We start from the raw sequence: 5,124 nt of genomic DNA, 5'->3' as shown, positions 1-5,124 counted from the left end.
GTTCCTAATTACTTTGAATTAGGTGGCCTGGAAAGCCCCGGAGATTTCACGTCTGATATCTGGAAGTCAGTTGAAAGAGAAACTTAGCAACAGGATCCCGAAAGAAAATATAAAAGTCAGCACCTTCTAGCAGTGGGTTCTTGGTCTCTGGAGTTTGTGTCTACACGTGGCCAGCGCCATGAGGAGTCATGCCTTTTAGTTTGGGGAAGGGCACATGGCATCGTCTCACACTGGACAGTATAACTTTTACTTAAAGATTTGCCTGCCTGAGAGAGATGTTGCTTCCTTTATTGTTGTTGCTTTGAAACACAGTTGTCTTTTATTTTGGTCTTGCCATGGAAACTGTAATAAATAAAGAGAAGGGTGATTTCTTAATGGTCTTCATCTTCAGATGCACTTGGCTGCCTGATTACATCAGAGCATGTAGCTTATGGGAATGAAGAAAGGGGAGCGGGAAGGTGAGTATTGGCAGGACTAGGTAATACATTCATGTCTGGAAAACAGTGTACTCTTAGGCCAGTTTCTGACATTTGGTGTGGTTTTGTTTGCAAAAGGATGTGGTGCATTTATTGTACAATTTAAAAAAAATTTTTTTAATTGAGTTAAATCCAATTTTTTTTTTTTGTATTTTGGCTAGCCTTCACGTAACTTTCTTTAGGGGGGTGGTTTTCAATTACTTCAGCGTGGTGTCGCACAGACTCATTCCAGTGGAATCCAGTTAGATGGTCCAAATGCTTTTGTTCCAGAGGTAGACATGTGTTTTGATTTACATTGTGCTTGGATGGACCATGTGTATGCTTCATTCCTATGGAAGACATAATTTGCAACAGAAGACTCAGAATAGCAGCATCCTGCTTGCAGAGCTATTGGAGGGGAAAAAAAGAACTTTCCGATTAATTCCAAAATCTAATACTGCTCTTCAGATAGGTACCATTTCAAGTAGTTAACCCAGTGTGATTCTCAATTCTGGGTCTACAGCAACCTCACTTGAGTGCAACATTAATCCTGCCCACCCTTATTCTACCCAACCCCATCACTCCCAGTTCCAGAGAGTCCAGTCTGTCTGGGCTGGGGGCCTTGGGATAGATAGGTAGGTAGGTAGGTAGGTAGATAGATAAATACATAGAGAGATAGATAGGCTGATTGATTTTTTTTTTTTTTTTTTGCGGTACGCAGGCCTCTCCTGTTGCGGACCACAGGCTCTGGACGCACAGGCCCAGCGGCCATGGCTCACGGGCCCAGCTGCTCCGCGGCATGTGGGATCCTTCCGGACCGGGGCATGAACCCGTGTCCCCTGCATCGGCAGGTGGACTCTCAACCACTGCGCCACCAGGGAAGCCTGATTGATTTTATTAAACACAGGTGAGTTTGAGCCTCAGCCATGGTTGAGAAACTGAGTTTAAAAATGTGGGGGGTTTTTTAAAGGCAATTTGCTTTAATGACAAATAATAGATAAACCTAAGGATACAAAAAGAAGGAGATGCTTACAGAAATAAAGACAGCCAAATAATGTCTGTGGTCACAAGGCATCTTGCTTTTATAACCAACTGCTCCCTTATCTCGTGGGGTAATTTGACTTTACATAAAGGTAAGTGCTATAAAACTATAAAATTCCATTATGTTTTTGAAATCAAAAGCATGGGAAAGAGTCACCTCGAGCCATTAAAAAAAAAGACTGCCATTTCACTGGGCTAAATCTGGCCTCACATACCAAGGTGACATGTATTAGTCTCCACATAAGGAGTGGTTAATTATCTGGAGAGTGGTTGGCTGGTTCCTGGTAAATACAGTTTCAGTTGGATATGGACCCAAGCTTTATAAGGATTGTTCGGTACATACAACAGATAACCTGATAACAGCTACTTACCGTGTGCTGGGTACCCTCCTAAGGCTTTATGTACATCACCTCCCAACATCTCTACAAAGTCGGCATTGTTATTCCCACTTTACAAATGAGAGACTAGGTACAGACACTTGTCCACATCCTCTTGGCTAGTTGGCAGGGATTGGAACTTGGATCTGTATGGCCCCAAAGCCGTGCTGCAACCACCAGACCACTTTGTCTCACCCCTGCCCTGTGGAGTGGACCACAGTGGAACAATAAAGACCATGGAGCTGACAGCTATGCAACCACTTCAGAGAGAGATGTCAGAGATTTACACCCAAAGATGTGTTCTTAAGACATGTTATAGCAAAAAACCAAATATTCTTGTAAATGTGGCAGTGATGACTGAAGGGTTTTATTAAAAAATATTAAGTATGTACAGTGGAGTGTTAACCTCTGCTAAACCCAGGTGGCTTTATTTACCTCTCTATTTTTCTGTATGTTTGAAATATTTCATGGCTAATCATTCTTGGGCAAAAGGAAATGGAAGAAAACTGATAAGCTCTTCTGCATTGAGTTATTCAGGTAGTTTTGCATAAACTGGAGGGCAGATAATTGCTGATATGAGCTCAAAAGAGCTAAGGAAGAGAAAGGAATGTTTGCTAATTAGCTACCAAGAAAAGAGAAATGTTAGAAATAATTAAATCACCTGGTTCTGTGTACTCCTCCAAAGTATTCTCCCTGTATGTCTCTTCTGACCTAATAACTAAGAGCAATCGGCCAACAATACACTCCGGGAGCAAAGAGATCTTGTTAAGCTTTGAGTATCATGTCAGTGATGCATGTATTTTTTTCACAAATTATATTAGCGCTCATGAACTGGAATTGCTCCACTTTAAACACTCAAAATTATGAGACTAGCTGTCCCTAGTGGTTGCCTGGTGTTTGGAGTGAACCTCAAAGGCGATCCTTGGCTAGGAAAGATTCTTCCAGATTCCAGCAGCTTTTGTTAAAAGCAAGGCATATCTTATTTATGCTCCCTTCCAAGTTCAATGTAACACGGATGGTTGTGCTTTGATTGTTTTCTTTTGGTTCATGGAAGTTATAAATGAAGTTTAATTTTCTAATCTTGCCCTTCAGAGCAGCTGACACATCTCAGCCAATGTTTGTGGTACGTGCAAAATATAAAGAAGGAGTAGTGGCTTCTCAGTGTATTTGGCTGTGGGACATTAATGTGCATGTCTTGTTAGTGGGAGCTGTTGATTTTAAGAAAGCTACTTAGATAAATAAGCTATGACAGAGGGAGTTCGTCCAAGTTTTAATGAGACATCTCAACTCTCCCTCTGCTAAATTAATACATCTACTTTGATATTTTAATCTCTAGGAAAAGTGACAACAGAAAGAGCAGTTGGAGAAACACTTCTTGTACACATTCAAGATATTTTTACAAAATCAAAGCTTTACTATAATTCCACTTTGTCTAAAAAAAAAGTGTATAAATGCAATTAAGGCTAGAAGAATATACAAACCAGAATGTTCATAGTGACTCATTTTCTCTTGAAGGTGATATTTTAGATGATTTTTATTTGATTTAACTTTTCTGTGTTTTCAAATTTCTCTGTAACAAGCCTATATAACTAGTTTAAAAGGAGAAAAAATACAAGAAATGTTTAAGTGTCAAGAGAAAAAGAAATATAAATATGCCCCTACATGTGACAGCTAGACCGTTTCTAGTGCTGGAATGTCTCAGGCTTCATTGCTCCCTTTGCAAATGAAGAACACAGTGCACCTGTGACAATAGCTACTGCGATGGCCAGGAGTGACTTCTGGCTGTCCTGCAGCTTCTGCAATGGAAAGAGTCTAAACAAATCTTCCTCCCCAAGGAAGCCTTTGAGGAGTGGAAGCTTCAGGAGGAACAGGCAGAGAGATGTATATATATGTATACATATATATATATATATGTATATACATATATATATATGTGTGTGTGTGTGTGTGTGTGTGTGTGTTACACACACAGAGGTAACGAAAACTTGATTTACCATAAGATATTCATTTACAAAATGAAAAGATATCACAGGTTCTTATCTGCCCACACTGGTCCTGCCACTGTACTTGTAGTCACAGTAATATTACCTATAATTATACTGATGTCTACACATATTCAAAAACAGTATTAACAATGAGAATTGTTATCTGTGGGTACAGATATGGTTAAACAGAAAAGAGTGGCCCTTTCTACCCTCTTGACCACTGCACACATGTAGGCTGTTTTCCCCCCATTTTGTTATGAACATTTTCAAACAAACAGTACAGCTGAAATAATTTCCTAGTGAACACTCTGTATCCACCACCTAGGTTCTACCATTAACCTTTTTTGTTAGGCTTAGTTTATCCCATGTGTATCTATTCTTCTCTCCATCCATCAATCCATCTTATTTTGTAAATTACAAATGTCAATACATATCACCCTAAATATTACATCATGCATATTTTTAACTTGTTACTTTGAGGTAAAATTTATATACAATGAAATGCACAAATCTTATGTGGGCATTCACTGAGATTTGACAAATGCATACAGCTCTTTAATCCAAACCTACCAGGCTACAGTATATTACCATCACCCCAGGAAGTTTCCTCATGCCTCTTTCCAATCACCCCTGTCCTCACTCCCCAGGGCAACAAATGCTGTCATCTTTTTTCTACCATAGGTTAGTTTTGCCTTTTGTAGAATTTTATGCAAGTGGGATCATGCTTCCACTCAGCATAACTAACACTCTTACTAATGAGCTCAGATAAAAGAGTGTAGGGACAATTTACTTCCTTCTGGTCTCCAGTGTGTTGAGACACTCATTTGCTGCTGCTGCCACCCCGGCTGGCCACTTGATGTAGCAGCTAGTTGTGGGTCTTGCCACAGTCTGTGAAACTGATGATAGTGCCAGGCCACCATTCACTGGGATCAGAGGAAAATGGAAATCCTAAGTTAGGCATTTATGGAATGCGTGCAGGAAGCAGACACTGCCCAATCCTATTGGAGAGTACATAGGGAGGAGTCAAAACAGTCTGGCGCAGTGGTTTTTGTCATTAATCAGGGAGTGCAAATCTGCAACTCTCTTATTGTTTGATAATACTTTTATTTTGCAATAAATCTTCTGGGCAACAATGAGCCGTTTTTTTTTTAACATCTTTATTGGAGGATAATTGCTTTACAATGGAGTGTTAGTTTCTGCTGTATAACAAAGTGAATCAGCTATACATATACATATGTTCCCATATCTCCTCCCTCTTGCATCTCC

This window comes from Aethalodelphis obliquidens, unplaced genomic scaffold, assembly GCF_003676395.1.
Source record: "Aethalodelphis obliquidens isolate GAN/ISIS:26980383/991018 unplaced genomic scaffold, ASM367639v1 scaffold14, whole genome shotgun sequence".
NCBI classification, from domain to species: domain Eukaryota; kingdom Metazoa; phylum Chordata; class Mammalia; order Artiodactyla; family Delphinidae; genus Aethalodelphis; species Aethalodelphis obliquidens.
The sequence above is the reverse complement of the archived record's forward strand: the minus strand, read 5'-3'. Positions refer to the sequence as shown.